This window comes from Anomaloglossus baeobatrachus, chromosome 2, assembly GCF_048569485.1.
Source record: "Anomaloglossus baeobatrachus isolate aAnoBae1 chromosome 2, aAnoBae1.hap1, whole genome shotgun sequence".
Lineage (NCBI taxonomy): Eukaryota > Metazoa > Chordata > Amphibia > Anura > Aromobatidae > Anomaloglossus > Anomaloglossus baeobatrachus.
This window is the reverse complement of record NC_134354.1, coordinates 306,092,227-306,115,044: the sequence shown is the minus strand read 5'-3', so window position 1 is coordinate 306,115,044 and position 22,818 is coordinate 306,092,227.

The following is a 22,818-nucleotide window of genomic DNA, read 5'->3' as shown; positions in this document are numbered from 1 at the left end:
CTCACTCAGTCTATAAAGCTGACACCGATAACTTGGTAAACCAAAGGTCTGCACACCACTGCCGCTGAGGGGAGCTAGTTTGGGTCCCGTCCCCACTAGTGTTGCCTGGTGATCCGTGACCTTCTTCCTGGCACTAAGTTCACTTGTCAGTTGGTCCCGGTAGTGTAGAACTAGTCGGGTCCCACTCCCCAGTGTGGCTACCTGAGGGAGCTTGCTCTCAGGCTTGGGATTTTCAGGACCATTTTTGTGGAAAGTCCTATCCCCCTCGTTGCGCTAGTACCCCAATTTTGGAGCGGGTGGAGAGCAGATCTTGAAGGCTCCATTCTCGTCGGGTAAATTGTCAGGTTGCCTGAAGCTACTCCCTTACCTAGGGTCCACGTACCCCGTCATGCCCTGGCCCCAGCCCAGTGATGGTACAAGGCCGCCGGCTGTCCTCCTCGACAGTTCTGTGCCCCTTGTCACAATCCCCTGCAACTGGGGGTCCAGCTCCTACTAGACCCAGACCACCGTCTGCCACCTAGTTACTTCCAAGAAGCCCGGCTCCTGACCTCCTCTCTCCTTCACTTCCTACACTTCACTGACCTACTCCTGACACTCCTGACCTCCCCTTACCAACCCCCCAAGTGGGCAACCCTATTCCACTCAGGCCGCCCACTGGTGTGTCTGGTGGGTGTGGTGCAGAGTGTTCCTAGGATTTTGATTGGCTGGTATTGGCAACACCATAAGTTGGGAACCCCTAACCAAGGAGGAGGTGGATATTGGACAGGAGGGCAGATTGCACAATACCCTGTGACGACCTGATAGGCCAGGGTGTCACACTAGAACTGGGATGGGTCATAATAGGAGACATATGTCTACACGCTCCTTCCTCCATAACCACATTGCTGACGAATACTCTGGAGTATGGTCATCCATCTCTGTTCCAACCTTGTAACAGCGAATTTTATGTCAAGGAACTGCCATACAGCATTCAACTATCCAACCATCTAACAGACTTTACTCATGACAACAATATGCTGTCAGGAAGCTACAAGGATCAGTTAGGGTGTGCAGTCTTCCAGAAAACCAAACATGACAATCAGGTAGCAATGTCTATAGAGGACGTTGTTCTTAGAGATAATGGACAAGGGACTTGTTAAAAATGATACCAACAGCTGGGTCGCACCTCTTCTCTTCAGAACCCACAGACCACGTCTGCCAAATAACAGAGATCAAGCGTTTATACGTTTATCCCCCCTCAAGCACAACTTACAAAATAAATCGGAGACGGAAGTGTCGCGGACGGGTGCCGCCTCCGCTGCGGCAACCGGGGCTGCTTGAGTGACGCTCGGATTCGGGATCGTGTCCTGGGCTCGAGTGGTGGCCGGAGCCGGGGCTCGTGCAACTGCCCGTCCTCGCACACAGTGAAGAAAGGGAAGTTATTACGGTGGAGATGTGACGTCTGTGACGTCTGTGACGCCACCCATGGATTGCGGTGATGGGATGGTGGCACCGCCGCTGCCTCTCGGGGCCGGCGTCCGGGACCGATGACGTGGGGGCAGCAAGGTGGTATCCCCTCCATGGGTAGGGGGAAGGTGTAGTCCTGGGACCCAGGGTTAGGTATGGAGCAGGGCTGGGGCACATCAGGTGAAGTGCACAGTTAATTGGCATATGTATTTGCTTATACATTACTATTTACATAGACATACAGGCTTCACTCATTCCCTGTATCTGAGTGGTGGCTGACCTAGGTTAGGGCGTGTGGACCTCCTTAACCCTAAGTTCTCTCCTAGGCTCAGTGAGGGTAGACTACTTACGGGTTCCCCACTCCTCGTGTTAGGTAAGGTGGGCAAAGACCGCCTGGTGCGGGGCATAGGTATAGGTGCAACCCTAGATGTATGTCTAGGTGCAGGGTCAGCAGGCCTCTCTGGTTCTGGCTCTGGCTCTTCCACGGGTTGTGGAAATGTTAGAACGGGAACGATCACGGCTCCATTTTGCATGGGTCAATTTGCTGGGAAGTCACCTAAGAGAGTGTGGATAACCTCTCTCCTTCATTCCGCACCCGGGACTGGAGTGGGCACTTCTTCCACGACCTTCAGGGGTTCTGGGCACCTTTTCAGGTGGTCCCTCGAGACGGTAGCTATAGTTTTCCCTTGGTCTCGACTGACGAGATAAGTGTTTTGATTCCCGAGATCAGAGGGTTGTATGACAAAGAAGATTTTCTCCCACTGGTCATCCAATTTATGCAGTCTTCTCTTCCTCTTCAGTACCACATCTCCCGGTTCAAAGGGGGCAGCTTTGGCCTGTTTGTTGAAGTGCTGCTCTTGCCTTTTCCGGCTTTGGTTCAGATTCTCTTCAACATATTTTTGAATCTGCTGATACTGCATCTGACGTTTGGAATTCCAGTCTGTAGTCGGGGAGTTGGTTTCGGGCACTTCGACATCCATGTCCAGATCCACTGGTAACCTCCCGGGCCTTGCCCTCATTAGGTAAGCAGGCGTACACTTAGTAGAACTGACGGGAATGTGGTTGTACATGTCTACTAGATCGGGCAACTTCTCAGGCCACTGATTCTGCTTTTCGAGGGGTAGAGTCTTGAGCAGGTTGAGAACTAGATGATTCATCTTCTCACACATCCCATTGGTTTGTAACAGAGAGAGGTAGAAAAGGGCTTTTGTTCACCGTGCCAATGATCACTGATGAAATTGTAGGATTAATGTAACTTTATTTTGCACAGGTCTACGCGTTTCTGGAGGTTCAGCTCCCTTGACCGACAGGCCTCAAATCTGCCGGGGTAGAGGCAGACAAAACATATATACACAGTATGACGTCAAAAACCCACCTCCTTCAAGAAAAAAAATGGCGGGAAACTATACATTTCAAACTGATGTGACGTAATGCACTGCTATTCATGAATAATAAAACATGTCCACCAGGACCACTCTACTATAAATTAGAGTCATAGAAAAAAATATAATAAAATCTATTATGACAAAGATGTGTGTGCATTGAATGTGTAAAAAATATATATGTATAAATATATATATATATGTATAAGGGGATTTAAATCAAGTGTGCAGAATGAGTCTAGAACTCACATCTGCAAACAGTTCTGTATGTTACGTGCTCAGAAAGGTGTGAGTGAGGGGTGTGTGACCACACAACCATCACCACGTGTGATGTTTTTGTATGTGAAACAAGAAAAGAGAAGTTGAAGATAAGAATCACCATACAAAGACAAAAAGAAAAGAGAAAAATAGAAAAGAGAAAGATCTTTTTAATAAAATTATATTCATGGCACAATACCGTGTGCAACTTATGGCTCAGAACAATGCTGGAAAGGAAATTAAGTTGTATCGTATGTTATCTGAGGACAGGTTAACATACGATACATCCCATCCAGAATGAAGTTTTTAGAACACATAGAAAACAATGATTGGGGTCTTAAATTTTCCTCCACCGTAGAGAAAATTTCGATAGATTTCTTGGACTTAACGATTACACATGATAAAGGGGTAATTCAGACAAAAACCTTTTTTAAAAAAGTTGACAGCAATGGCTATATTGATTTCACCAGCAGCCACTATGACAAATGGCTGTTAAATGTTCCCAGGAATCAATTCCAAAGAGTACGATAAAATGCACACTGGATAGAGATTTCAAGGAACAAGCCTTTGTCCTTAAAGAAAGATTATTAAACAAAAAATATCCTCTAACGGTCATTAAGAAAGCTTATCAGGATAATAGAAGCCTAAAACAAGCTGAGTTAATCACATAAAAAAATAATCTGGGTACTAATAGCAACAAAATTGATCAGAAAACCTTTTCCTCTCATTTTTTGACGACATATAGTAGTGATGGTGAAATAATAAAGGGCATCTTCGGCAAACATTGGACCATTCTTCAGAATGACCCTTTCCTAAAGGAAGTCCTACCTGTAACTCCTGGGATTACCTACCGTAGGGCCTCCAGTCTAAAAAACCAATTAGCCCCGAGTAGGCTTAGGGATAAATCATCAACTATTACCACCAACAAACCCATGGGATTGTATAAGTGTTGTGTGAAAAATTGTCTTTGCTGTAAATCGATACAACATAAAAGGGTCAACTTTGGTTCTGATCCTGGGGGGGTTGAATTCCTCATTAAGGGTCATCTTACCTGCCAGTCGGAGTTCGTCATTTACTTAATAGAATGTGACTGTGACAAACGCTATGTTGGTAGGACGACGCAAGCACTTCATAATAGAATAAACTCACACAGACACAATATAAAAATTGGGTTTATGCTTCATGGTCTGTCCAGACATATAACTTTGTGTCATGATAAGAAATCCAGACTGAGAGTTATGCCCATTGAGCAAATACCCCACTATACCCCTAACCGTATTGAGGTGCTTAACAGGAAAGAAACCTATTGGATTTATAAGCTTGATACTTTAAAACCTCGGGGCCTCAATGAGGTTACAGATCTATTCCACTAATGGAAGATCTGCATTTATTCTAGTCTCCTTGTCCTGTTTTTTACTTTTATATGTAATCTTTTTATATATTTTTAGGTATTGATGATATCGTCTTTTATTTTGATATAATAATTTATATACATGTTTTTTAATTGATGTTTATACATTGTACTACTTTTTAGGTCTTATTCGTTTTTTATTGATGTATTTATTTCCCCCAGTGTTATACCTTACATGCTCAGTTCAGTTTTTATACAGTTCCTCTTACAATTTGCCCTACATTATTACCATGTACACATATTTTGTCCTCATTTCCTTTCTTAAGGCTCCATACAGCATGGAGCATCTATTTCATGTCTATTATTCATGTATTTTTACTTGGTATGCCTCACGCTTTTTAATCTTGCTCACCCCTCCTTCTACTTACCTGTTTGACACTCGTGGTCTTTCACTTATAATTTGTTCCAAGTTCCCCTTTTTCTTTTCCCGCTGGTGTAATCTTTGAGTAGATTACATGTGTGTTTTTTTTCATATATACATTATATATATATATATATATATTCATATATGTATATATTTTTTAAATACTTTTTTATATATGTATATTCTTTTTCCTCTTAAGGTTGAGTACCTTTGCTCTTATGTTCATACATGCTGATGATAGTACGGTCTGCTCATCCAAAACAATGGATTCTGGTAGCATACTATGGTTCAGGATTCACATTTTTGTGCGTTCTGGACGAGGTGTACGTGAGAACTGTACATAGTCCTCTTTTACCTAAACTATATATTCTAATTTATTGCTAAAACCTTATTAGGATATACATCCTCCTGTCAGATATATATATATATATATATATATATATATATATGTATATATATATATGTATATATATATATATATATATCTATATATATATCTAATATATAAAGCTCAATGTGTTTATGTATATGTATATGTATGTGTGTATGTGTGTATGTATGTCCGGGATTGGCATCTGCACCGTCGCAGCTACAGCCACAAAATTTTGCACACTCACACTTCTGGACCCCGAGAGCGTCATAGGCTATGTTTTGAGGGGAAATTTTAACCCCGCTCTTTACAGTTATTCACCAAAAAAACCTGCCTCCATTAAAGCGAATGGAGATGGGAGCCACAGTGCAGCCAGAACTTCAGAAGAATGCGCATCCACGCCCTTATATGGAATGTTGGCGTGTCACAATGCAGCCAGGGAAAGAGGCAGACACAGACAGGGAAAGAGGCAGACACAGAGAGGGTAAGAAACAGACATAGACAGGGTAAAACACAGACAGAGATAGATAGACAGACAGGGAAAGAGATTGAGACAGACAGGGAAAGAGACAGAGACAGCCAGAGACAGGGAGAGAGACAGACAGACAAAGAGATAGAGAGAGACAGAGAGATATATACAGAGGGAGAGACAGACATTATAATTACATTGCGCCAAAAAGTATATACCGTACAGTTGCTAAGGTGGGGCCCTGACATGGGATACTCACCACACTCGGGGATATGAACACACACACAAAATGCGCCACACACTACCACGTACGTGAACACATATACGACCCTCAGCACACATCTAATCACACATACACCAACCTCGCCACATAATCGCCCTAAAACACACACAAGTCTGGTATTATCCTTCAAAAATAAAAATTTGATTAATAAGCAGCCAAACTGCAAGAACAACAAATGTACCACATAGGAAATACGGCAGCTGTCAGTCACATGACCTATTTTGTGTATGTGTGAGCTAATCTATACTGTCAGGGGGGAGGGCTTTCTGTTGCCTGGAGATTTATCAGGCTGCCAATAGCAACCAATCACAGCTTAGCTTCTATTTTGCTACAGTTAATTAATCTGAGCTCTGATTGGTTAATATAGGCAACAATTTAATAATTACATTTCTATCTATTTGTTTTGTGGTTTTTGTGTGCAGAATACATTATTGTTAATACAGTCTATTTTGTTAACAGCAGTTATTAACCCGGGCGAAGGGCAGGCACAGACAGGGTAAGAAACAGACATAGACAGGGTAGGAGACAGACAGGGAAAGAGAGGGAAAGAGACAGACAGGTTAAGAGACAGACAAAGAGACAGACTGACAGGGAAGAGACAGACAGGGAAAGAGAGAGAAAGAGAGAAACAAGGTAAGAGACAGACACAGACAGGTAAAGAGACAGAGACAGACACAAGGAAAGAGGCAGACAGGGAAAGAGAGGGAAAGAGACAGAGAAAGAGAGGGAAAGAGACAGACAGGGAAAGAGACAGACAGGGAAAGTGACAGAGATAGATAGACAGACAAGGAAAGAGATAGATAGACAGACAGACATGGAAAGAGATTGAGACAGATGGAGAAAGAGACAGAGACAGTCAGAGACAGACAGGGAAAGAGACAGACAGACAAAGAGAGAGAGAAAGGGAAAGAGACAGACAGACAAAGATAGAGAGAGAGACAGAGAGATACAGTTAGGTCCAGAAATATTTGGACAGTGACACAATTTTCGCGAGTTGGGCTCTGCATGCCACCACATTGGATTTGAAATGAAACCTCTACAACAGAATTCAAGTGCAGATTGTAACGTTTAATTTGAAGGTTTGAACAAAAATATCTGATAGAAATTGTAGGAATTGTACACATTTCTTTACAAACACTACACATTTTAGGAGGTCAAAAGTAATTGGACAAATAAACCAAACCCAAACAAAATATTTTTATTTTCAATATTTTGTTGCGAATCCTTTGGAGGCAATCACTGCCTTAAGTCTGGAACCCATGGACATCACCAAACGCTGGGTTTCCTCCTTTTTAATGCTTTTCCAGGCCTTTACAGCCGCAGCCTTCAGGTCTTGCTTGTTTGTGGGTCTTTCCGTCTTAAGTCTGGATTTAAGCAAGTGAAATGCATGCTCAATTGGGTTAAGATCTGGTGATTGACTTGACCATTGCAGAATGTTCCACTTTTTTGCACTCATGAACTCCTGGGTAGCTTTGGCTGTATGCTTGGGGTCATTGTCCATCTGTACTATGAAGCGCCGTCCGATCAACTTTGCGGCATTTGGCTGAATCTGGGCTGAAAGTATATCCCGGTACACTTCAGAATTCATCCGGCTACTCTTGTCTGCTGTTATGTCATCAATAAACACAAGTGACCCAGTGCCATTGAAAGCCATGCATGCTCATGCCATCACGTTGCCTCCACCATGTTTTACAGAGGATGTGGTGTGCCTTGGATCATGTGCCGTTCCCTTTCTTCTCCAAACTTTTTTCTTCCCATCATTCTGGTACAGGTTGATCTTTGTCTCATCTGTCCATAGAATACTTTTCCAGAACTGAGCTGGCTTCATGAGGTGTTTTTCAGCAAATTTAACTCTGGCCTGTCTATTTTTGGAATTGATGAATGGTTTGCATCTAGATGTGAACCCTTTGTATTTACTTTCATGGAGTCTTCTCTTTACTGTTGACTTAGAGACAGATACACCTACTTCACTGAGAGTGTTCTGGACTTCAGTTGATGTTGTGAACGGGTTCTTCTTCACCAAATAAAGTATGCGGCGATCATCCATCACTGTTGTCATCCGTGGACGCCCAGGACTTTTTGAGTTCTCAAGCTCACCAGTCAATTCCTTTTTTCTCAGAATGTACCCGACTGTTGATTTTGCTACTCCAAGCATGTCTGCTATCTCTCTGATGGATTTTTTCTTTTTTTTCAGCCTCAGGATGTTCTGCTTCATCTCAATTGAGAGTTCCTTAGACCGCATGTTGTCTGGTCACAGCAACAGCTTCCAAATGCAAAACCACACACCTGTAATCAACCCCAGACCTTTTAACTACTTCATTGATTACAGGTTAACGAGGGAGATGCCTTAAGAGTTAATTGCAGCCCTTAGAGTCCCTTGTCCAATTACTTTTGGTCCCTTTAAAAAGAGGAGGCTATGCATTACAGAGCTATGATTCCTAAACCCTTTCTCCGATTTGGATGTGAAAACTCTCATATTGCAGCTGGGAGTGTGCACTTTCAGCCCATATTATATATATAATTGTATTTTTGAACATGTTTTTGTAAACAGCTAAAATAACAAAACTTGTGTCACTGTCCAAATATTTCTGGACCTAACTGTATATACAGAGGGGGAGACAGACAGAGAATGGGAGAGAAACAAAGAGACAGTTACTATCCCGGGCGTTAATATATTCTATTTATACATTCTATCCCAGGAAAGTTAATACATTCTATTTTGTTAACAGCAGTTATTAACCCGAGCTATGCCGGGTAGTACAGCTAGTGTCGCAGGCGGAGGGGACGCGCTCGCCACGCTCGGTTCCGGGGCTTCTGCTGCTGCTGCTTGGTGGCTCGAGCGGTGGACTGGACCCGGGGACTCGAGCCGCGCTCCTCACCCGTGAGTGAAATGGGGATGGTATGTTTAGGGAGATTGTTCGTGACGTCACCCATGGGTCGTGGTGATGATGGCACCACCGCTGCTGGTAACGGGGATCCCGGGAGAGCTGGTAGGGTGCAGCTGAGATGTTGTCCTCTCCGTGGGCAGGGGTTGGTGATCCCGGGGCCCGATGGTGTAACGGGGAGGCCGGATGGCTGGGGTGCAGGGACTGCGCGGTGCGGTGCCGGACGGCACTGGTGTACTCACTCAGACAATCACTGACAAAACCTCTGGTAAACCAAAACGGCCGGATGGACGGGTCCCGCAGCCGGCTGCAGTGTTGTTGTTGTGATCTCCCCGGATGGCTGATGGTGGCTGTCTTTCCCTGCACCTTTGAGAATGTTCTTGACTCCTGTGGTTGCCCACTGGTAGTCCGCTCCCCGGCGTATAGGTGCCGTAGGAGCCCGTTTTGCCCGCAGGCGCTGGCCCTTGGATCTCTAGCCTGTTGCGGTGGCTGTATATCCTCTCTGGGTGGATGGTTGCCTTCAATCGGGATTGACTTGGTAGTTGGGAAACCCCTGGGGTTCCTGTCACATTCGGAATTGACTATTGACGGCGGCTCCAAGCCTGGTCGGGGTCCGATGGCCCTGCCTGTGTGCTTAGCTTCACTCCGTTCGTCAGTCCGGTACCGGTGGGCCGACGCCTGAACCCGGTCCTTACGGCTCTGCGGAGTTCCACTAACTCCTGCAGACGGCCACCACTGTCTGCCAACCTTGCTGTGAGTGTCTGGGCTCCAACCCAGACACCTCAAGTGTTCACTCCTCTCACTTTCACCTCCAAGACTAATCTGACACCTTTCCCGCCTTCAGGCCTGTGAACTCCTCGGTGGGTGGGGCCAACCGCCTGGCTCCGCCCTACCTGGTGTGGACATCAGACTCTGGAGGGAGGCAACAAGGGTTTTTGGTTTGGCTGGTGTAACTGCCTAGGGTGGGGGTGTGTGTGTTGGTATGTTTGTGACTATCTGGCTAGTCCAGGGCGTCACACTAATATATATATATATATATATATATATATATATAATATATAAAGCTGAATGTGTGTGTGTATGTGAGTGTGTATGTCCGGGATTGGCATCCGCACCGTCGCAGCTACAGCCTCAAAATTTTGCACACTCACACTTCTGGACCCCGAGAGCCTCATAGGCTATGTTTTGTGGGGAAATTTTAACCCCACTCTTTACAGTTATTCACCAAAAAACCTGCCTCCATTAAAGCGAATGGAGCTGGGAGCCACAGTGCAGCCAGAACTTCAGAAGAATGCGCAGCCACGCCCTTATATGGAATGTTGGTGTGTCACAATGCAGCCAGGGAAAGAGACAGACATAGACAGGGAAAGAGGCAGACACAGACAGGGAAATAAACAGACATAGATAGGGTAAGAGACAGACACAAAGAGACAGACACAGACAGGGAAAGAGGCAGACACACAAAGAGGAGGGGAGCCAGCACTGCCTATGAATGGCATGCAATAATGAAAAATTAAAAAGTGTAAAATTCACAAATTCATTCCTACTGTAACAATTCAATGAGATTTTTTGCAAATGATTGATCAATGATTTGAGCCCCCCCGTTGCCCCGTCACGGCAAATCTCTCTAGGGGGTCCCTACACTATGTTATAAATTATTATCGTACCATAAGGTCTCATCATATAATAGGCAGGACCATATAAGAAAGAGACAGAGACAGACACAGGGAAACAGACAGACAGGGAAAGAAAGGGAAAGAGACAGACAGGGTAAGAGACAGACAAAGAGACATGGGGAAAGAGACAGACGGAAAAAGGGAAAGAGACAGACAGGGAAAGAGAGGGAAAGAAACAGACAGGGAAAGTGACAGATAGACAGGGAAAGAGATAGATAGACAGACAGGGAAAGAGATTGAGACAGATGGAGAAAGAGACAGTAAGTCAGAGACAGACAGGGAAAGAGACAGACAGACAAAGAGAGAGACAGAGATATATACAGACGGGGAGACAGACATAATTACATTTATATCTATTTGTTTTGTGGTTTTTGTGTGCAGAATACATTTTTGTTAATACATTCTATTTGGTTAACAGCAGTTATTAACCTGGGCAAAGCCGGCTATATATATATATATATATATATATATATATATATACAGTGCCTACAAGTAGTATTCAACCCCCTGCAGATTTAGCAGGTTTGATAAGATGCAAATAAGTTAGAGCCTGTAAACTTCAAACAAGAGCAGGATTTATTAACAGATGCATAAATCTTACAAACCAACAAGTTATGTTGCTCAGTTAAATTTTAATAAATTTTCAACATAAAAGTGTGGGTCAATTATTATTCAACCCCTAGGTTTAATATTTTGTGGAATAACCCTTGTTTGCAATTACAGCTAATAATCGTCTTTTATAAGACCTGATCAGGCCGGCACAGGTCTCTGGAGTTATCTTGGCCCACTCCTCCATGCAGATCTTCTCCAAGTTATCTAAGTTCTTTGGGTGTCTCATGTGGACTTTAATCTTGAGCTCCTTCCACAAGTTTTCAATTGGGTTAAGGTCAGGAGACTGACTAGGCCACTGCAACACCTTGATTTTTTCCCTCTTGAACCAGGCCTTGGTTTTCTTGGCTGTGTGCTTTGGGTCGTTGTCTTGTTGGAAGATGAAATGACGACCCATCTTAAGATCCTTGATGGAGGAGCGGAGGTTCTTGGCCAAAATCTCCAGGTAGTCCGTGCTATCCATCTTCCCATGGATGCGGACCAGATGGCCAGGCCCCTTGGCTGAGAAACAGCCCCACAGCATGATGCTGCCACCACCATGCTTGACTGTAGGGATGGCATTCTTGGGGTCGTATGCAGTGCCATCCAGTCTCCAAACGTCACGTGTGTGGTTGGCAGCAAAGATCTCGATCTTGGTCTCATCAGACCAGAGAACCTTGAACCAGTCTGTCTCAGAGTCCTCCAAGTGATCATGAGCAAACTATAGACGAGCCTTGACATGACGCTTTGAAAGTAAAGGTACCTTACGGGCTCGTCTGGAACGGAAACCATTGCGGTGGAGTACGTTACTTATGGTATTGACTGAAACCAATGTCCCCACTGCCATGAGATCTTCCCGGAGCTCCTTCCTTGTTGTCCTTGGGTTAGCCTTGACTCTTCGGACAAGCCTGGCTTCGGCACGGGTGGAAACTTTCAAAGGAAGTCCAGGCCGTGGAAGGCTAACAGTAGTTCCATAAGCCTTCCACTTCCGGATGATGCTCCCAACAGTGGAGACAGGTAGGCCCAACTCCTTGGAAAGGGTTTTGTACCCCTTGCCAGCCTTGTGACCCTTTACGATCTTATCTCTGATGGCCTTGGAATGCTCCTTTGTCTTTCCCATGTTGACCAAGTATGAGTGCTGTTCACAAGTTTGGGGGGGGGTCTTAATTAGTCAGAAAAGGCTGGAAAAAGAGATAATTAATCCAAACATGTGAAGCTCATTGTTCTTTGTGCCTGAAATACTTCTTAATACTTTAGGGGAACCAAACAGAATTCTTGTGGTTTGAGGGGTTGAATAATAAATGACCCTCTGAATAAACACTTTTCACAATTTAAAAAAAAAAAAAGAAATAACATTATTTTTTGCTGCAGTGCATTTCACACTTCCAGGCTGATCTAGAGTCCAAATGTCACAATGCCAAGTTAATTCCGAATGTGTAAATGTGCTAAATCTGCAGGGGGTTGAATACTACTTGTAGGCACTGTATATATATAAAACACTAGAATTTACCTTACCTTTTCCCTAAACTATATATTCTTATTTATTGCTAAAAACCCTATTAGAATAGATATACATCCCTCTGTCAGATATACAGTTAGGTCCAGAAATATTTGGACAGTGACACAATTTTCGCGAGTTGGGCTCTGCATGCCACCACATTGGATTTGAAATGAAACCTCTACAACAGAATTCAAGTGCAGATTGTAACGTTTAATTTGAAGGTTTGAACAAAAATATCTGATAGAAATTGTAGGAATTGTACACATTTCTTTACAAACACTCCACATTTTAGGAGGTCAAAAGTAATTGGACAAATAAACCAAACCCAAACAAAATATTTTTATTTTCAATATTTTGTTGCGAATCCTTTGGAGGCAATCACTGCCTTAAGTCTGGAACCCATGGACATCACCAAACGCTGGGTTTCCTCCTTTTTAATGCTTTGCCAGGCCTTTACAGCTGCAGCCTTCAGGTCTTGCTTGTTTGTGGGTCTTTCCGTCTTAAGTCTGGATTTGAGCAAGTGAAATGCATGCTCAATTGGGTTAAGATCTGGTGATTGACTTGACCATTGCAGAATGTTCCACTTTTTTGCACTCATGAACTCCTGGGTAGCTTTGGCTGTATGCTTGGGGTCATTGTCCATCTGTACTATGAAGCGCCGTCCGATCAACTTTGCGGCATTTGGCTGAATCTGGGCTGAAAGTATATCCCTGTACACTTCAGAATTCATCCGGCTACTCTTGTCTGCTGTTATGTCATCAATAAACACAAGTGACCCAGTGCCATTGAAAGCCATGCATGCTCATGCCATCACGTTGCCTCCACCATGTTTTACAGAGGATGTGGTGTGCCTTGGATCATGTGCCGTTCCCTTTCTTCTCCAAACTTTTTTCTTCCCATCATTCTGGTACAGGTTGATCTTTGTCTCATCTGTCCATAGAATACTTTTCCAGAACTGAGCTGGCTTCATGAGGTGTTTTCAGCAAATTTAACTCTGGCCTGTCTATTTTTGGAATTGATGAATGGTTTGCATCTAGATGTGAACCCTTTATATTTACTTTCATGGAGTCTTCTCTTTACTGTTGACTTAGAGACAGATACACCTACTTCACTGAGAGTGTTCTGGACTTCAGTTGATGTTGTGAACGGGTTCTTCTTCACCAAAGAAAGTATGCGGCGATCATCCACCACTGTTGTCATCCGTGGACGCCCAGGCCTTTTTGAGTTCCCAAGCTCACCAGTCAATTCCTTTTTTCTCAGAATGTACCCGACTGTTGATTTTGCTACTCCAAGCATGTCTGCTATCTCTCTGATGGATTTTTTCTTTTTTTTCAGCCTCAGGATGTTCTGCTTCACCTCAATTGAGAGTTCCTTAGACCGCATGTTGTCTGGTCACAGCAACAGCTTCCAAATGCAAAACCACACACCTGTAATCAACCCCAGACCTTTTAACTACTTCATTGATTACAGGTTAACGAGGGAGACGCCTTCAGAGTTAATTGCAGCCCTTAGAGTCCCTTGTCCAATTACTTTTGGTCCCTTGAAAAAGAGGAGGCTATGCATTACAGAGCTATGATTCCTAAATCCTTTCTCCGATTTGGATGTGAAAACTCTCATATTGCAGCTGGGAGTGTGCACTTTCAGCCCATATTATATATATAATTGTATTTCTGAGCATGTTTTTGTAAACAGCTAAAATAACAAAACTTGTGTCACTGTCCAAATATTTCTGGCCCTGACTGTATATATATATATATATATATATATATATATATAGCTAGAATTTACCTTGCCCCATATCTATATACTTTTTATTATATTGTTGAATATGTAGCACTTGCTCATTGTCTGTCAACAGTGCACGCGCTTTTCCTTTTTTTCCCACGCTCATGAACTCAAATGACCCTGTCCTCGGTCTACTAGCGATATAGCTGAATATCCTCCCCAGCAGTGTTCAGAGCCAATACTTGCATGCGCTATTGTGCTTTAAATGCAATTCCTAATGAAAGCTCCCCTTCTCTCTATTTTTCCTCTTTTTTCTTTTTTCTGGAGCGCACTACGATTCAGGATTCACCTTGAATGTGGGTTCTGGACTTTGTGTGCTGTATCACTGTACATAGTCCCCTATAACCCCCCCCTTTTTTTCTAACCAGAGATTCCATTCTTTGCTATTTTATTAAGGGAATGGTTACACATTCCCTCATCACACATACATACATATGTTTTTCCTAAATTTATAATTTATTTTCCACTACACTTACATGCACTCCATTATACTGTTCATTACGGAGCTCTTGCTCATTGTTTACTACCAGCGCATGCGCTTGTCTTTTTTTCCCACACTCATGAACCCGAATTACCCTGTCCTCAGTTAACATACGATACAACTTAATTTCCTTTCCAGCATTGTTCTGAGCCATAAGTTGCACACGGTATTGTGCCATGAATATAATTTTATTAAAAAGATCTTTCTCTTTTCTTTTTTTCTCTTTTCTTTTTGTCTTTGTATGGTGATTCTTATCTTCACCTTCTCTTTTCTTGCTTCACATACAAAAACATCACACATGGTGATGGTTGTGTAGTCACACACCCCTCACTCACACCTTTCTGAGCACGTAACATACAGAACTGTTTGCAGATGTGAGTTCTAGACTCATTCTGCACACTTGATTCAAATCCCCTTATACACATATATATTTATAAATATATATTTTTTACACATTCAATGCACACACGTCTTTGTCATAATAGATTTTATTATATTTTTTTCTATGACTCTAATTTATAGTAGAGCGGTCCTGGTGAACATGTTTTATTATTCATCAATATCAGTGCATTACGTCACATCAGATTGAAATGTATAGTTTCCCGCCATTTTTTTTCTTGAAGGAGGTGGGTCTTTGACGTCATACTGTGTATATATGTTTTGTCTGCCTTTACCCCAGCAGATTTGATGTTTCTTGTGCCTGTCGGTCCTGAGGAAGGGAGCTGAGCCTCCAGAAACGCGTAGACCCGTGCAAAACAAAGTTTCATTAATCCTACAATTTCATCAGTGATCATTGGCGCGGTGAACAAATGCCCTTTTCTACCTCTCTCTGTTATCAGCCGCCTGGGGTACTGCTGCCGTGATCTGGATTTTACGTGACTTTCACAACTCCATTTGGTGAGTAGGATTGCTCATTGTGTTTATCCCGTATATTTTGGGGTAAGACCCTATTGCGCTTATCTTTCCATAGCTTTTTTTATCTTATCCTATTGGTTTGGGCATGGTAAGGCATAGTACGTATCTTCCTGCATCCATACAGACTACAAAATTCCTTGAAGATCTCCGCCTCAAAGGCAAGGCCTTGGTCCGTAAGGACCCTCTCAGGGTACCCATGCGGTCTACATAAGTGTGCCTGGAAGACTCTGGCTACATTGCGGGCCGTTAGATCCTTAACGGGTACCACGACCATGAACCTTAAGTAGTGGTCCACTATGGTGAGGGCATTTGTGTACCCACTCCGGCTTGGTGTTAGCTTGACATGATCTAGAGCAACAAGTTCCAACGGCTGACTGGTGATGATCGGCTGCAATGGGGCCTTCTGGTTGGTACCATCCTTTCTTCTTAGCACACAGGGACCATAATCCCGACACCATGTTTCAATGGATTCTCTCATTCCAGCCCAGTAGAAGCGCTCCCTGAGCAGCATTTCCAACTTCTTCCAGCCGAAGTGTCCAGCTCCATCATGATAGGCTTCCAAGACTACTGGCACATATGCTTGAGGTATGATTATCTGACAGATTTTCTCATGCGTCTTGGGGTTCAGTCCTCTGCACAACCTGCCTCGCTGTAAGTACAACCGGACCCGCTCCTTCCACAACCTTTGGGCTTCTGCCAGGGCAGTGGGTTCTAATCGGGAACCAGCCTGCGAAATCAGCGTCTTGACCAGACTGACTGCAGGATCTCTATCTTGTGCTTCTCGCCAGCCGTGATGTGGTAACGGGTTGAATGTTGCCTCCTGCTGATGGCTGTAGTGTTTGATATTTTCCGACCTGTCAGGTTGATGGAATGCAGGCAACTCAATCTCTTCCAGCTCATCTTCGTCGACTCCACCATTAGGCAGGTGTGGCATCCTAGACAATGCATCAGCATTGGTGTTCTTCGACCGGTTCTGTATTTTATGGTGAAGTCATAGTTCGCCAGCCGGGCTACCCAGCGTTGCTATAGGGCACCAAGCTTCGCTTGTATCCAAGTGAGTTAAGGGATTGTTGTCCGTATATGCGGTGAACTTTGCAGAAGCCAGGTAATGCTTAAACCTCTCTATCACAGCCCAGACAAGTGCCAGGAACTCCAACTTGAAAGTACTGTAATTCTCCGGATTTCTCTCTGTTGGGCGGAGCTTCCTGGTTGCACAAGCTATCACCTTTTCCTTTCCATTCTGCATTTGGGACAGGATGACCCCTAATCCCACGTTGCTGGCGTCCACATACAATATGAACGGGAGATCGTAGTCGGGGTAGGCCAGGATCTCTTCTCCTGTCAGGGCCGACTTCATCTGTTGAAAGGACCTTTCCTGCTCCTCACCCCATGTGAATGGGGACCCAGAAGCCTTGCCATGCTGAGTTTGCCTGACTAGGAGGTCCTGCATAGGCCGTTTTGGTGTATCCTTTGACAAAGCGGCGATAGTAGCCCAATAGGCCCAAGAACTGTTGCACCTCTTTGATGGTAGTAGGTCTCGGCCAGCTCTAGATGGTGGTTATCTTCTCCGGATCCGGGGCAACACCCGCTGCGCACACCACATGCCCGAGGTATTGGACCTTAGGCTTCAGCAAGTGGCACTTGGATGATTTCAACTTCATTCCATACCTGGAGAGGGCTTTGAGGACTTCTGCTAGATGTTCTAGGTGATCTTCGTCCGTCTTTGAATAGACAATGACGTCATCCAAGTATAACAGTACCGTCTCGAAGTTGCAGTGTCCCAAGCAGCACTCCATCAGCCTCTGGAAGGTTCCGGGTGCATTGCACAACCCAAAGGGCATGCTGTTGAACTCGCAGAGTCCCATCGGGGTGGCGAAGGCGGTTTTCTCACGGTCTTCCTCAGCAACGGCCACTTGCCAGTAGCCACTAGTGAGATCAAGGGTAGAGAAGTAATTAGCTGTTCTCAATGCCGCTAGTGATTCTTCAATACGGGGGAGTGGATACGCGTCCTTATGGGTGATCTGATTGATCTTCTGATAGTCCACACACATCCTCATGGTACCATCCTTCTTCTTTACCAGAACCAGTGGCGCTGCCCAGGGGCTACAGCTATCACGGATAACCCCCGTCTCCTTCATGTTCCTCAACATGTCTTTGGCGCACTGTTAATGTGCAGGGGGTATTGGCCTATTCCGCTCCTTGACGGGTGGATGTGCACCTGTGGGAATGTGGTGTTGGACCCCTTTCATCCTCCCAAAGTCTAATGGGGGTTTGCTGAAGACCTGCTCGTACTTATGCTCTACCCTGTAGACCCCCTCCTTGTGGTGTGAAGGCGTGGAGTCAGTGCCTACATGTAATTCTTCACACCACTCTTCTGACTGGCTTGGTGAGTCTTCACTGACCGGTAGGGGTGTAGGCTTACTGGGGGCTGCTGCTTGGATGGCATGTGTGTCTCATGTGAACAGCTTGGCAATAGTGGCATATCTGGGTAGCCTAACCTCCTCCTCTCAGCAATTCATCACTCTCATGGGCACTCTTCCCTTCCGGACATCAATCACTCTTCTGGCTACCAAAACTATGGGCCAGTGTTCTGAAGGCAGGGGCTCCCCCACTGCCTGATAATCTTGTCCTCGGGTACCTACAGCTGCCCTACACCAAATCATCATTTCACTCCGCGGAGGCACTACAAGGGGTGCTACATCCATCACTCGCACACCGCCAATCTCTCCACCAGATAGGTTCACCTGTTGCAGCTGCAGGAGGGCACGGATTTCACGTTGCAGAACCCTCTGCCGTCCCACTCCTGCAGTTGCAGACAGCTGCTGAAGCAAGTACAACACTTCCCCCATGCAATTTTCAATTACATTGGTCCCTAGGACCATTTTCGGGTTATGGTCACTAGGGTCATTCTGCACCACTATGAGACTTTGGTGCTCTAGCTCCACCCTCCCCACCTTAAGAGTCACTTCCTTAAACTCCACTTGGATCATAGGGAGTCTATTGGCTGCAATAATAGTCAGGCCATAGTCTGGCGGGGTAAGGTCATCATCAGACCAGTAACGATTATACAGTACATGAGGTATAGTCGTTACCTGTGAGGTGTCCAGGAGCGCGAACATCGGGATCCCATCCACGGTAAGGGAGATGATGGGGCGGCCTCCGACATACCACTCCCGCCAATCAGCTGGGCCTTCTTGGTCTATTCCTGAGGATTGGCCCTTGGCCTCAGGGGTGGCCTGTTTAAAGGACACTGACGGGAGTAATGGCCGGTCTTGTTGCACCTGTAACAAACGGGTTGTCCATACCGGTTGTTGCTCCTTCTCTGCATCCAGGGGACGGCTTCAGGGCTGTTGGCAAGCTGGATCTTCTCTGGCGGCTTGGGCTTTGGTTGTAGCTGCATGGCTTCGAGACTCCTGGCAACATCCTTTCTCAGCTGCTGAACTTGGGAATTCAAATCACTGTGAACTCCTGTTGACGCTGCAGGTGCTGGTAGAGGCAGTAGAGGGGGCTTCACCAGCAAGTGGGAGGTGCCTGCCGGCCAGGATGATGATGTAGGATCACTGGTTTCAGGGGCCTGCAGAGCCTTTATGGATCGGTCATTTAAAACTGCAAAGGCTATGTCTGGATGCTCCAGGACTCACAGCCGGGCTGTTTGAGGTCCACCGCCGACCCCAGCCCCTGCAAGAACTGTTCCACCAGCATTTTGTTGCTCTCCGGCTCGTTGATCGGATCTACGAGCTTTAGGTTACGGGCTTAGGGCTTAGTCCCAGATGCTGTCCTGGGGACGCTGCTTGCAGTTATAAAAGTTCATTTGTAGCTCCGCCTCCGTACGGGTTTCGAAGGCAACTTGCAGCTTGTCAAATATGGTGGGTACGGAGGTCCAATCCTCATCAGTCCATGTCTCAACCTCTTGCTCGGCTGCGCCTGTCAGCTGTCCGAGCACCACGGACGCACACTGCCTGCCGGTCATTGCATACATGTCGAGGACAGTACATATCTTTTCTTGAATACCTGCAGGGTGTCAGGTCGGCCATCATACTGGGGCAGCCAGGCAGCACCGGGCACATAAGGCAAAGTAATCGGCATGACTTGCATGACCGCCGGGATCGCGGGGTCCCCCGCTCTTGTGACAGAAGCGGGGCCTGCTGCTTCTCTGTCATCCTGTACGGTAGCGGGAGCCGCGACTCCACCATCACTATCGGGCGCCGACATCTTTTCATTCTTTCCCCCTTGGTTTTCAACAGCAGTCTCGCGAGACCCACTGTCCTTTGCGACTTCCTGCTTTGGGAGTCACAGGGTTCCGCCCGCGTTCTTAAAGGCGGAGCTTTGGCTTCACGCCTTTTTCAGGGAAGAAGATAACGCTGTTGTTGTTTTGGCACCAAAGATGGCGGGCAAGATGGCTTCACTTCAAAATTTTGGAGCGTTTCACGGATTTCAAAGCAAGGCGCACGGCATCTACTGATGGGGTAAGAATCCTGTTCGTGACGCCAGGTTTTGTGTTGTCGCGGACAGGTGCCACCTCCGCTGCGGCAACCGGGGCTGCTTGAGTGACGCTCGGATCTGGGCTCGAGTGGTGGCTGGACCCGGGGCTCGTGCAACCGCCCGTCCTCGCACACAGTGAGAAAGGGAGGTATTTACAGGGGAGATTGTCTGTGACGCCACCCGTGGGTTGCGGTGATGGGACCGATGACGTGGGGGCAGCAAGATGGTATCCCCTCCATGGGTAGGGAAAAGGTGTAGTCTCGGGGCCCAGGTGTAGGTATGGAGTAGGGGTGGTGCGTTGTCGGCAGATTGGACTGGATGACACCGGTGTACTCACAATTAGGAAGAAATCACACCAAGTCTGTATTGTAAACCAAGGCCGGATGCCGGTTGCCTCTGGAGGGGTGTGCTGGTGTCGCACACGGGTTGGCAGTGTAGGGGCCCTTCCTCCTGCACTCGTGTCTTGTGGTGTATGGATTAACGGGAGAAATCTGCTTCCATGCAGTTTTGGACGCAGAGGGAGCCATTGCCCGCAGACGCTCACCCGTGGGACTTCAATGGGTTCTTGGCGGACACCCTGTCCCGTACGTTGGGCTGTCGGTCTGCTCTATCTGGGCTTCTCTCTCTTCGGGAACAAGGCCTGGTACCTTCTCCTGCTGGTCAATTAACAAGGGGCTTGAAGCTTGCCTTGTCCTATGGTCCAGGTACCCCACCCGTGCACGGCCTCTGGACCGGATTCCCGTTGTCCATACCGGCGGGCTACAACCCTGCCCCGGTCCACTTCAGGTCTCCCGCGACCGGATCTCCGTTGCCTGTGGCCCTACAAAGCCGTCTGCCACCTAGTCGGTCCTCCCATAGTCCAAGGGCTCCAACCCTGACCACTCTGCACTTCAGCTCCTGTCACCGACTCCAGCTCCCCGCTCAACTCCAACTCCAAACTGACTGTTCCCTCCCCCTGTCACCTCAAGACCCCTAGGTGGGCGTTCCCATCCACCTGGTACCGCCCACTGGTGTGTCCTGGCTGTCATGGGGGGGCAACTAGGATTTGTGGCTGATGTTCCCATGTGTGGGATGTGTGTTGTTAATTCCAAGGAGGAGGCGATTCCTGTACTCTTGGTGGGTGGTACAGTCATCTGTGACTATCTGGTTTTGCCAGGGTGTCACAGAAGATCACTTTTCTCCTTCATGGCAAAGATTTTTGAGAATGGTCATGCAGAGATATTGTAGCTCCAACTCTCAGACTCTGAAGAATGCTTGTTCCTACCCATGTTTGCAGTATACCACCCGAAGCAACCAGCCCGGGTTAGAGTAGTGTTCCACTCTAGTGCTAAGTTTAATGATGTCTCTCTGAACGATGTTCTTCTGACAGGTCCAGACCTTAACAACAAACTACTGGGAGTACTTATGGCTTTTGTAAGGATTCCATTGCCTTTGTCGCCGACATTCAGCAAATGTTCCATTGCTTCCTTGTGAGAGAAAAGGACAGGAATTTCTTAAGGTTCATCTGATACAGAGACAATGATCTTTCTAAAGAAGTCACAGAGTATCGCATTAGAGTACACATCTTTGGCAATAGCCCTTCCCTCATGGTCACCATTTATGGACTCAAAAGGTCCGCTGAGGAAGGGGAAACAGAATATGGATTGGATTTTAAACACTTTATAGTAAAGGACTTTTATGTTGACGACTGCTGTCAGTCTTCTCAGGAGAGCCCAGGAGATGCTTCCCTGTTCAAACCTCAGGGTTCACAAAATAGCCTCAAATAGTCTAGAACTGATGGAAGCCTTCCCTTCTCAGGACTTATGTAACGGTCTCAAAGACTAAAGGGCACTTTACACGCTGCGATATTGCTATTGATATCGCTAGCGAGCGTACCCGCCCCCGTCGGTTTTGCGTCACGGGCAAATCGCTGCCCGTGGCGCACAACATCGCTTACACCCGTCACACGGACTTACCTTCCCTGCGACGTCGCTGTGGCCGGCGAACCGCCTCCTTTCTAAGAGGGCGGTTCGAGCGGCGTCACAGCGACATCACACGGCAGCCGTCCAATAGAAGCGGAGGGGCGGATATGAGCGGGCGGAATATCCCGCCCACCTCCTTCCTTCCTCATTGCCGGTGGACGCAGGTAAGGAGATGTTCGTCGTTCCTGCGGTGTCACACATAGCGATGTGTGATGCCGCAGGAACGACGAACAACTAGCGGCATGCACCACCAACGATATTATGAAAATGAGCGACGTGTCAACGATCAACAATTTTTGCCGTTTTTGCGATCGTTGATCGTCGCTCCTAGCTGTCACACGCTGCGATGTCGCTAACGACGCCGGATGTACTTCACAAACACCGTGACCCCGACGATATATCGTTAGCGATGTCGCAGCGTGTAAAGCACCCTTTAGACTTAGGATCGGACCCTGCACGGATGCAACACAGTCTGGGACGTCTCTGGAATTTGAAGTCAGACACTTTCACCTTCCAGGTCAGCTAAGAAGAAAAGCCCTTCACACGTAGAGGAATTCTGTC